This window comes from Lonchura striata, chromosome Z (genome assembly GCF_050655825.1).
Source record: "Lonchura striata isolate lonStrDom1 chromosome Z, ASM5065582v1, whole genome shotgun sequence".
NCBI lineage: Eukaryota > Metazoa > Chordata > Aves > Passeriformes > Estrildidae > Lonchura > Lonchura striata.
The window spans coordinates 50,301,641-50,315,327 of NC_140740.1; positions in this window are offsets into that span (position 1 = coordinate 50,301,641).

The following is a 13,687-nucleotide window of genomic DNA, read 5'->3' on the forward strand; positions in this document are numbered from 1 at the left end:
GAGGAGGTTTGGGGAAGTCCGTGGGGAAAAGAGAAGGTGGGCTTTGCAGAAGCCAAGGGGGAAATCTACAGGAGAGGGGCTCGACGCGGCTGGAAGCTGATGAAATGCGTGGATGTGATGGGCCTCTCTTAGAATGTTAACAATTCTCCCATAGCTGACGTGTTGCTGTTTACAATTCTGTCCCATTGGTGTCCTTTCAACCCCCCCTGCCCCCATAGCCCAGAACAGGGAGGAGAGGGTAGAAAAGGCAGCTTTCCGAGAAAGAGAAGGAGCTTTCCAGTATGAGTTACCCCAGAAAAGACTGAGCGAGGTTGCGTCTTCCTTGGAAAAGAAAAAGCCTCCCGGCCACCAGGGACATGCAAGGCTACAGCCCCCGTATGGATGTGGACAGTGGTTAAAACTCAAAAGAAAAAATGGTAGCTCAGCCGCCCACCAGGGCCCCATCCTGCTCTGACCCAACTTACCCTCCGGGCTCAGGCAGTGAAATCCCTATCTCGCTCCTTGGTGGTGGAAAATCGCGCTGAACTGAGGATGTATTCTTTCACAGTTTGGCTCTCCCAGAGGCCTGGGTGTTCCCGTTAACCCAGAGTTCGTCCCCTGAATCTCTGGGTTCGGCCACTGTCAGCCTCTGGTCTCCATTCAGATGCCATCCCCTGACAGGCCACTCTTTGAGCTCAGTCCATCGAGCCTCTGCCAAACTCTCCTCTTTGTCCCTCGGGTAGGTCTACCCGGCTCCCGGCCCCTGCAGTCCGGCTGCCCCCGCAGCGCAGCCGCTCCCACGCGGGTTAGAGAGCACACCAGCGAGGACGAAGAGGGTCCCGGAGCTTCGGGTTTGTTTTCCGCCCAGTGCATCAACTCAGCGTCTGCAGAGCTCTTGTGGTGGCAGAGTTCCTTTCTCTCTCCCCACTTTTCACAAATCAATGGGAATAACCATCCTCTGCTACCATTTGTTGCTGTGCGGGACCGGCCCGGGGCGGGTGCCGGCAGGACACAGCGGGAGGGGGAGAGAGGCGGCGGCCGCTTTTCCCCTTCGGCTCTGCGAGGCTCAGTTCTAGCGCGGGAACAGACGAAACGGCGACATGGGGCTCGGGTGCAAACGCGTGTTTATTGTGGAAGCGTGTTCCCAAGACCACCAGGGCACTGACCGGGGGTCGGTTATACCCTGTGCCAGGGGAACCTGAGCCATGGCCAACGGGGAGAGGACAGGGGCAGGGAAACCCTGGAGACCCCAGGGAGGCAGGAGCAGCAAGGGAAAAGGAGGGGGGGCGGGCAGGGACAGACCGCGTGGTGAGGGGGAGAGATAAGGGAACGCAGAGACAAAGGACCACGGGGGGACGGGGAGTGATAAGGGAACAAAGGGTCAGGACAAGGGACCGTGGGTGGAGGGGGAACTGGGGGGGGGAAGAAGAGAAAATTACAAATCCTGCAACCCTCTGCTGTGAAGTTTGGGTTTGTGGGATACTATCGCACTGACACTGTCTTGGGAAACCTTTCCAGGAGTGATGGGACTGACAGATGGGCACTCCAGGTGAGCTGTAGGATGAAGGTGGGGGATGCATATGATGCACACCCATGCATCACATCCATGAGCATTAGAAAATTAAGTCAACTTTCAAGGACTCCAATATTTAATCAAAATACATTAGAAAATCATCCTGTAAAGATAACAGAAGAAGAAGCTTTCAATAAAGGTAAGTATCACATTCCCAAATGCAATGGTAGATTTTGCTGTCAACAAGGTGATATTTTTTTTGTTTGTTCAGGCTCTGTAAAATGCCAGTTTGGGATTATTTTTTAAATTTCTACTAGCTCATGTTTGCACACACACAAAAAAAAAAAATTCTAGAAATTATATAGGTACAATAGTGGTTTATATTTTTTCTGTGCCTTTTAACCATTTCTTTTACTGTCAGAATAGTGTTCTGCTCTGGCATACAACAGAGTTTAAAGAGATCTGTAAAAGAAGTTGTTTCAATGCTTTTCTTTGAGCGTGGAGGGAAGTAATATAGTTGAATTCTTGCTTTGCTACAATAACTCTTTCAAGTTCAGACTTCTAGTCTGTTAGGTTCTTCTCAAACTTATGATCAGAGATGGTATAATTTGCTTCAAGAATCTAAATGAGAATAACAACTGTTGCAGCAGGATTGAAGAAGAGAAATACAAGGAATATAGTTCTACTATTTCATTGTCCCTCTGGTGCTCTTTAATAGCATATCTCTGCTGCAGAAAGTCTGTAAGCTGGCTTTCTGAACCAGGGGATTTCTCTTAGCTCATGTTTTGTGCTTGTCTGCCTTTGCTCTGCTCCTTGACTCACTCCTGGTGTGCTGCTCCATGTGCTCAGCCAAGAGACATTGCACTTCCTTTGGGAAGCAAGGGTGCTGCACTGCATCTCTACAGCACTGTCTCAGCATTGATGATGTTTATTACTGAATCACACCACACTGCTTGGGAGCCAGGAGCTTTTTAAAATCAAAAATGCTTGGAATCTCAAATATAGGGCCCTTTGCCTGCCAGAATGAATGCAGGAGCTGCACTCTTAAGAGTCCTGGGCAGAATCAAACCTTGCTGTTTCACTTATGCTGTTTATAAAAACCTAAACAAACAAACAGGACCCCATTGGGACAGCTAGACTCTTCCTTGTCCCAAGGCAAGATCAGCATTCCCATTTGCTTCACTCAGGACTTTTGCACAGTACAGAATTGGTTTAATCTAATGATTAAAGTAATTCTTTTTTTACCAAGAATTTTTACAGTCAATATTGACCACATGGATAATTTTTATTGTTAATGACCATGGTATCTTTAGACATAGAGTCAATGTTGAGGGTGGTGGGGATGGGAAGGAGCTGTGCTCAGCTATTGCCCTCTGCAGCTTAACATTCAGCTTCCAACATTAACATGATTTGTTGGACTCCACAATCAAAACTATTGTGCCAGTAGCACAGAGTGAAATGGAATTCAGGAGCCAGCACCTTTGCCAGTGGAAATGAGCACTAAGGAGCTGCTGTGACTTGAGCCAACAGAGGATGTTGCCAGCAAGTTTTAGCCTGCTTGTTTTTCCAGAAATTGCCACAAAGACACTAGTTTTAACTAGACAGAAAGCCAGACCAGAGTTCTGTCTGCTGATCATAGTACTGCAAAGTGGAAGAAATGAGTCTGCACTAGCACAATACAAGTATATCTCTGAGGTGAGCTTGTTGATTACACAAGGGACCAGAACCAGCTGCCAGCAATCGTGGCTGAAGAACAGCACCAGGCAGCAGTGATGTGTGCTGAGAGGGAAAGTCAAATGTCTGGTACCAGGGTGGTGGGGATTAGCAGAACTGTGGTCTAGATATTGTAACCTGTTAGTTAGCATCTCCTTCTGTATGCTCCATAGGAGAGTGTCTTGTTAAAAGCACTGCTGACAGTCTTCTGTCTTTTCTTTTAGTAAGTACAAAGTAATCTATCAACTCTTTTTAATAAGTTCCTACAGGAAGATGAACTTCTAAGCAATTAGGAATGACAGGTTTTAAGATTTAGCATTTTAAGTCATTTAGATGACAAACAGAAATAGAGAGTATTTTGGAGCTACAATTCTCACTGTTTGATTATTGTTGTGTATAATATTGGACAAAAGGCTGAAAAAAGGTAAATTGGATGAAATAAAACTGGTTTGTATGTGGTAGGATCAGTGGAGGCTGCACCTGCAGCACACATAATACCCAACACACCTGGAAGCCACACACAGCACCTGGGTGCACATTATGCCTGGGATTCCTGCAATGAGAGCTTGTTTTCATATTCTTCTAAAGTGAAGCCTCCATCCTTGGGATTTCCAACCCTGTTGGTGGCATATCTAAGCTATCACATTTAACTTGTATCTGGAATTTGGACCCATAAATAGTATTAAATATGCACTGTGAAACGATTGCAGGGAATAGGATTTCAATATGCTTCTGTTGTTGCTTGTAGCAAAAACAAGTGCTTGGACCAAAATATTTCTGGTTTAAGAAGTATTTTCATATACGTTTTGTAATACTACAAGAAACATCTATTTTTAGCAAACCAAGTGCTTTCAGTTAAGTATGTGTGTGTCTGGAGCTTGAATTAAGGCTTGTATCAACTTACTGTTTTCTAGAGATGTTCTTGTTGACAGTCATTATAAAGTCCCAAGGTCCTGGCCATATAGTAATGTCATGAGCACAATACAACCCCAATGACCAGCTAACGAGGTGTCAAGGTGCTGAGGAGCACCAGAAGCTTGAACTTGTTTTGAAGAGGGGGTTTGTTTAAGGGAAACTAGCACCTAGAGATTTGCACAAGGAACTTAAAATAGCACCTAGAGATTTTAAACCAGAAAAATAAAATAACATTGGAAAAAGCATCTGGATATTAGACGATTATTCAGGGCTCATAATACACTGTGGTACTGTTTGCAGCTCTCTCAGTAGCTAAAATTGAGTGATTATGTAAGGAGACCACAGCATACATCTGAATAGCTACTGTATTGGGTTAATGATGTCACTCATCTTTATTGAGTCACTATGCTATGGCTTGGCCAAGAGGCACTATGAATTCAGCAGCCATGAAATCATAGCCAGTGATTAAACTTAAGTGAAGTAAACATAACAGAGGTTTATGAGGGGAAGCAAAGCTCCCCTCAGAGCTCTCCCATTGAGAGTCCCAGGTGACATTGCTGCCAGTTGCAATTCCCTGTAAGTCTTCAGGAAAGACCTTTTTTATCTTCTAAACTGATGACAATAGAAATGCTATAATTAATCTATCAGTTTATGATTGATTTGGAGAGATCATATGAGCTATTGGTCTTAGCATTTTAACTGCTGGCTATGAAATCAGTTACTTTTGCATTGAGGTCCCATCACTGAGACAATCAATGGATGCTGTGCTGCATACATTGTTTACATGTGAAAATAAATGCAGGTATGCCAAAAGTAAAGTGAGAATTAAATTTTATCTATGCACAGTAATGTGCCTTAACTTTCTCACCAGATACAATCCAAATTGATTTTCCTATCATATTCTTCTTACAAGTTATTTATTTGCTCACCTATGTAAGGTACTGTAGCTTTTTCACATTTAGTAGTGATATATATGCCACACATTTCTCCACGTAGTTTGCAGAACCTTTTTCTGAATAGTTCCCATTTTGTCATCAAAGATTGAGGAGGATATAAAGGTGCAGATGCAGAAACAGGTTGGTTTCCTTGAATTTTGTGTGACTGAATGGCCCTGTGTTTTTTCTCACTGTGATGGCTCTGATGTCTTCATCTGGAACATGCCAGATGAGCTTTGGAACTGTCCCCATGTGTTTTGCCATGTTTTTTTTTGCTTCCAGTGGTCTTGAGTACTGGTATCACAAACTCTGGCATGCAAAGCCTCTGAAAGGAAGAAATCTGGCAGTAAATGAAGGCCTGTTTATTTCTCAGAAGGTGCCCAGGCCTGCAGAGTCACAGGGCATTAAAGTTCCAGAAGCAGTTATTTTGGGGATAGCTTGGTGATGAGCAATGGTCAGGGCATTGATGGTGGCCACAGTTTGCAGCCCCGGCAGTACAACTGTGACTGCCTATGCTGTACCTGGCAAGAGCTCTGCTTTCCCAGACCAGAAAGCAAACGCTGCATTTGGAAACTTGTTCTTTTCCTATATTTCTGCTCTACTCTTTGAAGTAACTGTTCCCACGTGTTTCCTGTCAGGGCCCTCCAGGCCTCCAAACTCTTTTTTCACTCTGTATTTTTTTAACTCAGAAATCTGCCTGCTTTGGGAAAGTTTGCCTGGGATTGCACTGTACCCATTTGTTTGCAATGAATGAAAAGCATTTTTCATTTTTGCTGAATTATTGTTGCCAGATACCATGTGTACACATGTTCCTGGCCATCTTGCAGTGAGAGCTGGCAAATCTGCAAAGCTGATGTGAACTGCTCCAGCAACTGAAATGTCTCCTCTCAGCCAGATCCCTGCAAGGTTGGGAAACACACATGTTTTGCTCTCTGTGAGATATCAAAAAGAAGGCTTTCTTCAGCTGAATGGAAATAGTGGTAGTGCAGCCCAGCCTCCTAATTCCAAGTGAAGCGATACGTGGAATAAATAAATAGACTCCACAGCTTGGGGTAGTTCTGAAGTGGGTATGTATTGTCAGCGCCGACACAAGTGAGATCGCTCTCTGAGACTTGTGCCCTGAGCCTCAGTCTGACCCAAACCTTTATTCCCAAAGGTGTTCCATATGCAGGACATTACACAACTGTCCTGCATATTCAACCCCTGGCCCCGCCTGCCCTCGCCCCTCATGCTGCATAGGTCCATGCCCTTGTGGGCACACGTGGTTTGCTGTGGTGGTCCTGCAGGGGTCTCTGGTGGTCTCTGAGGCTAAACATCGTGGTTTTCTTCATGGTTGAACTTTTGAACTTTTCTCCTTCACGCGTGCGCTTTTGGTCCTTTGGTGCTTATCTGAGTCCCATCTCTCAGTAGGCTTAGGGACAGAGGAGCCTCTTTATCTGGGTTCTTGGTATCTCTGGTCCTTTTTGTTACTGTTCTTTATGCAAGACGCTTCAGAAATTTGCATTCTCTTATGCCCTTTTGTACCATGGCACAGGTTTCTTAAGTAAAAGGTTAAAATTCAACACATAACTCTACAAGCTAGAATATAAATGTTTAATTCACTTTGTTAACTTGAGTGAACTCCAAAAATCTCTGTTTCACAAGCACCTTTCTGCTTTCTCCCTGCATTCTCATTCATCCTGCTTGCTGAGCACTTTTGGCAACATGGGCAGCATACAGCAAGAGCCTGGGGGGAACACATGGGTCACAAAACTAAAATTGTGTGACTTAATGCAGTCTTAGGACTATCTTTTCCAGGGATTTTTTTTCCCTCTAAAGCAGATGATGTGAGGGTTGTTGCTATCTTCCATTGCCTTCATTGGGAGTCCTTTGTAGTGGTGAATTATCAATTTTGGCTTTTAGTTTCACATGTCCCATAAAGTGTGTGTGTTTGCTCTGATTAGCATCCTAGTGGCTGGCTGATTGTGGGACTTGTCAGGATGGACACAACATATTTGCAGACCAGTGTTGGAAATGAAGTGCCAGGAGTTGGTAGCTAAGGATTTCTTTCAAAATCTGGTGGGATATTTTGTCCCTGCAATGCCAGAGCACTCTGTTTTATGCCTCATCAGGCATGATGAGCTGTGTGGGGTCCATGGAAGAGGTGAGCTGAGCTCCCTTTGTGGCTTGCCATAAGAAGCGTTGGCTGAATGGATGAGTTATCACAAAAGGTTTCCGTTTTGCTGAGCTGACTCCTTCTGGTGGAGAAACTGCTGAATTTGAAAAAGCCTAGGAAAAACAGTCAATCTTTACTGTTCTTCTTAAAATATTTGTATGTGGAAATGCATAAAAGCCCAAGAAGCAGAGTATTTGCTTTTTGACTCTTGGTAAACAGTTATCCATGTGAAACCCTGTATGTATAAATGATGTTGGTAACCACCAAAGCAGCATCACTCTCCTTGATCCTTATGTGCTATTCCTTGGATGTGACTCAGAGGACTTGCTATAACTGAAGTGGTCAGTCAGTCGGACTACATGATCCTTTTATGTCCCTTCCAACAGAAAACACTCTTCTATTCTATTCTAGTCTATGTATGGACAGAGTCCCATAGCATCAGTAAAGCCTGTGCACAGTGGAGGCTACTACACATTTACACAGCACCAGTTGGCAGTATCATGCCACTGGTGGTGCCCTATTGGGTGTGAATGTGGACAAATGTTTGTATTTCTGCACTGCATTGGCCTCGTTGCCCATGGCTACAGTGTCTGTGCTCGGGGGTTGGCAGAGCTCAGTGCCATGGACCACAGCAGATGCAGCTTCTGAGTTTGTGTTACTGAGCAGAGCAGGAAAGAGATTTTTCAATGGAACTTCCCAAAGGAAGGCAGAATCACTACACTGAGTTTTGACTGCTGCTTATGTTTCTTGGATGGGGATGGATATAAAGATTAAGACATCAGCTGGACTATTTCTAGTGTGAGAAATTGTTGAGCCAAAGAACTAAAAAGTGAAAAAGAGGCTCTGCTGTAAAAATATGCTATTTCTAGGGGGAAAAAGGAAAAAAAAAAACCAGCTATAAATGTCATCAACAGGCAAAAGAAAAGGCAATAGTACCAAACAATGAGTGGGACTAGGGGAATGTGTGTTACAGAAAGTATATAAGGAACAACTCTTGACAGTCTGAGAAGAGCTGACAATAAAACACATCATTTAATGAGTGCTGGAGAGTAGACTCAGCCATAAAACTATACATTTAATGTCTGTCCTATTTACTGAGTAATAACATTGGAAGAGGTGCATAAACATGAATAAATCCATGTGGGATTGCCCTTTTTTTAAAGCGAGGCTTTATCGTAATTATTTTAAAATCTTAATACAGAGTAATTTTAAAGTACACTTCTGAGTTTGGAATTATCAAAAAAGATAGGGGAGATTTATGCTTTATCATGAGACAGGTTAAACCAGTATATTAAACTTTTAATTAACTTCCTTGTCCTAAATACAATAACAATGCTGTGGCCTTGGCTCTAGACACTCATGTTTTTCATTTATCCTTCAGAGGATGATGAAATATCCTGTGCATTTAAAAGGCATGCTATGTAGGAGAATGTCACGCCATGTTACCGATGTAATGTATGAAAAATCTGTGAGATTTTTCAACATTAAATATGGGCAATATTGCATATGTTCTAAAAGAGCAGACAAAAATGTAAAGTTATTTAAAACAATCTTCCCAGAGTAACTATCCTAAAGAGATGACATGAAACAGAGGTGCTTCACTGGTTCCTACTGGAACATAATCCATTCTCATTCACTGTCAAATACAAACATAGTCTACTACTGAGATTTACCTGCATTGTTCTGTACTAGTCACCTGTTACTGACACAAAGAAATCAGCCTAAGGTGTTACCAAGCCTTTCTTAATATATTAGCAGAAAAAGTTCCAAGAGAACTGTTGATTTTGGAGAACATTTTTAAGTATTCCAAATTTTGTTTTGCCAGTTGTCAGAATCAGAAAGGGAGGTTTCTGTACTCCTTGCAAAAATGTCTCATTATCACTGACTTGCTCTGGCTTTTAAAATGAGATTCACATTTGTAGCTGAAATGAAACCAGATATCCTTGACAGGAAAACATGTGCTGTAAGCAGAATTTGATGTCCCAGATAAACACAAAAAATCTGCTGCAGGGATTTCTTCAGCTCCTCCCAAACAGCCCCTTGGACTAGCTTCATTTTTTCCTTTTGGTAGGCACTCTGTCCATGTGCAAGCCACAGAAACTTCCCTTTTCAGATACAGTTTTGCACTTACCCTCTTGTCTCCTGGCATAGCAGAAACCCTGTTCCATTGACCATCTCAGTATGGGGGTGGGTGGCATGTGCCACATTTTGGCTTCTCCCTGAACCCTTTGTGTGCAGCAGCACCTGGTCACTGCACAAAATACTTTCACATAAGTGTAAAAAAAACCTTATTTTGCTTGGCACATGATACCTTGTATAGACCAACACAATTGGAGTTAGTCAGGTTCAGACCTGATAGTTGGCAAAAAGTTCTGTGTTAAATAAAGGGGATTCCCAAATTGATGTAATGTGTTGCCTCTGGAGTCATGTTTCTAATAAGTTCCTCATCTAGGACCTGAAAGGAATTTTTAGAAACAGAATAGAAAGCAGAAAAGAAAATATTGCTGTGCCTCTGTGAAAATCCAGGGTTTACACAGCATCCTGAAGGTAGCATCTTATTCCCTGTGGTCCAGATGGAAGACAGAGAAAAGGCATGGGTAGTGAGAGGTATGTGAGTTCCTCAGGTTGGACATAGTCCATGTGGACTATGAAGGTGGAGGTCTTGCAACGCACTGGGACACCAGAATGGGTAGGTAACTGATGAAATGGAGTTTCAGTGGCAGAAGAGAAGCCCTTGCTTGCATTCGACAGAATTAAGTTGCCCAAGAGTATAGGGGAGCTCTAATTCACATTGGGCACATTCTCAGCAAGAGAGACATGCCAAGGATTGTTGGACACCAATAAAACATATGGCTCAGAATGTTCTGAACTGTGAACTGTTTGGTCTGTGATGGGATTCTTAGGGAAAATACCGCTCCCAGTTTGCTTTTTTATTCTGCTCCTTTCTTTCCCAGCTGAGGGTCACTGTAAGAAATGGAGTGCTGAGAGATCTTCATCCTACCCGGACTGTACAGTCACTTTCACCCTCGAGAACCTGCCTAGTCTTGTGCAAAAAAAAAGAGAAAGGAGTGTCTGTATCTTTCAAAATGCAGCAATTCAAAAAGTGCTTGTTGGATCAGAGGGAAATTATATTAACCTGAAATAAGAATTATGGACGTGTTTACAGCATGTGTGAAGCCAGAGATTAATGTGTCAGTCATGAGGCTGTCCAGGAAGATAAAACTGTGGGTGAGTGCCAGTGGGAAAAAACATGAGGAGTTAGCGACATGATCAGAGCAGAGAGAAATGTGTTAATGCTCTGGAAATCTCAAAACACATGAAGATGATTGGGTGGCTGGAGCACCTCTCCTTTGAGGATAGGCTGAGACCATTGGGGTTGTTCAGCCGGGAGAAGAGGAGGCTTGAGGGAAATCTTACAGCAGTCTTCCTGCAACTAAAGACTTACATGAAAGCTGAAGAGGTGTTACAGTGAGCTCATGGGCGCTCTATTTCCCCTGTCCTCGGGACCATGTGACTCTGATCAAGATAACCCTGGACCCCTCCTTCCTGCCCCAACGGGGTCGGTGGAGACCCAGGGAAGCCCTCCCTGTCCAAAGTCTATATAGACCCCTGACATCTCCTGTTCATTCTCTTTTGCCCCATTTTCCACATGGACATCACAGAATAAAGAGAGCTGAACCAACATATCTGGGGTAAGAGCCTCTTTTAGAAATCTTTGCCATCTCCTGATATTCCTTCCCTCACCTTGAACCTCTGGGCTAGCCTGATATTCAGGGGGCTGTGCAAGGGGGGGAACATCAAAGAGGGACTTTTTACGATTGCATGTAGTGATAGGAAAAGGTGGAATGACTTCAAACTGAAATATGGTAGACTTAGGTTGGATATTAGGAAGAAATTCTTTACTGTGGGGGTGAGGCACTGGAACAGACTTCCCAGAGATGCTGGGGATGTCCCATCCCTGTGAGTGTTTAAAAACAGATTGGATGGGGCTCTGAGCAACGTGGTCTAGTGGGAGGCATCCCTGCCTGTGGCAGAAGGGTTGAAATGCGGTCACTTTCAAGGTCACTTCCAATCCAAACAATTCTATGTTTCTATGAAACAGAAATAGGAGGAGTAGGGGGACTGTACAAGGATAAAGTTTTTCTATTTGTATGTGAATACTGCTGAGAAAATAACCAGCTTTGATATACCTATTCAGACTCCTATGCAGCTGGAGTAACTCCACAGCAGTCGATAATGCTGGTGAGGATGTTTGTGACTTTAGTCCTGCCAGGACCACCTGGGGATAATGTCTGGACCAGGGACTAATATTTGTGCCTTTCCTGAGGTGACACAGAAGGAAGCTTTCCTCATCAAGTTTGCCAGCAGACAGAAAAACAAAGGTTTGGGGCAGGGGGAGGAAACCCGCACATGTGGAAGAGCTCCGATTCCCGTCAAAAAGCTGGAGAAGTGGTGGACAAAATACCAGCTCTTTGGATAATTACAGCAGCCCTTTGTACCTTCAAAAGCCCACTGTTTTTTCTTCACGTCACTTGTGAGTGGACATTTTGGGGAAAAGTGAGTAAAATGCTGTCATTTCAGCAGCAAAAAAAAACAATGGCAAGTGAAGACATCTCAGTGTTGACCTCGGGTAGTGGAGCTCAGTGCCTGACAAAGGAAACTCCCCTGCATCAGGCTGACCTGAGCATCATATTTCCCTCACTGGCTTCTGCTGCAACTTGTCTGAAAGCCAGTGGGATTTATGCTGCTGGAATATATGGTTATATGGTTTATTTAGCTATTCTTACTGACCCATAAATATACCTACTGTATAATTTATTGGAATGTAAGTAGTTCAGTCCTGTGATGTTTGTGATAGAAAATCTTCACTTTGAGCCAGTGGGAAATTTTGTTAGGGAGGGCAGTGCAGGACTGGCCTCTGCTTTGCCTTTTTTTCTTTCCATTGCAACACAATTAACCTTTTCATTAGAAGAGCTCTGTTCCAAATAAGCAAACTTCTTAATGTGCATTACTGAACCATTTCAAGTTGTCTCTTGCTTTGAAACAAAACATCTTTGTTCCAGCCATGCATGACATTTGAAGACCTATTTATACAATGTGTCAGCTCCATTTGTTTTCTTCATCCTGATATTTTCCTCTGTATTTTTAGTTAGCCATCCAGATTGCAATGAATGAGGTTGCTTCTGGTTTCCTCCTGTGGTTCTCCAGACCGAGGCACTGGCTGCCTTTGTCCTTTCTCCACTTTTGTGGGTAGAGGTGAAACAACCCAAAATCAGACACAATTCTGCCTACTTCATCCTCTTTGTACTGAGACCAGCAGCACGAGGCTGCTGAGGGATGGAGAGATGGCAGAAGGACCTGCTGTTATGACAGTTTCTCTCCTGATGTCCTGCCTGTGGGAAGCACACGGCTGCAATCCCTTCTGCTGGAGGGGTCTCACTGAGGTACAGACTTCCAAGCTGCATCAGTAAATAAGCCCTCCCTGCAAAATACTTGCTTTTTCCTTAGACAGTCATAATTTCTCCTAATTCTCTAGCTAGTTATTCTTGTTTGGCAGCACAATGCTAACACATCCAAGAAAATTAAACACAAAATTGAAAAAGAAAAAATAACCATATCAAGATACTGGGTAATAAAACTTTTAACATCCTGATTTTCAGTGGGTAAACAGTTATGGTGCTTGCCTCATCCTCTCCCTTTTAAAATTTTTATCTATATTAGGATATGTCTTATTTTCCAGAAGGGACCCAGGGTAGTGCTATGCCTGCTGCTCAAGCAGCAACATAATGTCTAGACCAGTATTGGCACTTCCTAGTAATAAATGAAAATCTAAGTCCTTTTTTGAAATCTTTTACACAACAGCTTTTACACAACTTTGCCAGCTGAAGGTTTCAAACTGCTTTAACACATAAAGGGTGCCAGGAAACTACTACAAGGCTCACTTTAACCAAAAAGGAGCCTGCAGGTGCCAGCCCAGCAGTGGTAAGCCTGGAGCAGCAGTAGCAGAGCCTCTTTTGCTCTCTCCAATATTGTCATCACCAGGAAGGTTGGGGAAGAAGGGTGAAACAGCTCCATGCACTCAACACTGCTCCTGCCAGCTACTTCATGGACTGCTCAAAGCCTGGTAATACCAAAGAAGGCTTTTGCATGTGATGGGCTCCTGCTGCAAGAAGTGGAGCCAGTGGCAAGTGAGGAGGAATGCCTTTGATACTGCGTGCTTCAAAAGCTGGGCTTGTGAGTTTTGCTGTGTGTTCCAGCAGCTGGGGTAGAGCTGCGTGCATGCTCCCCGCCAGCACAAATGAAACCAAGACATCCATAGCTATGCAATAGAAGAGTTTGATCTCCTGCACTCTGGCTCTCTGTCAGACGCTCCCTCTTCCTCTCTGCAGCAGTACAGAGTGCGGTGTTGAAACCTGTAAGCCTGTGTGTATTTATGGGCTCTGTGATGGGAACTGCAAAGCTTAACACGAAACAGTT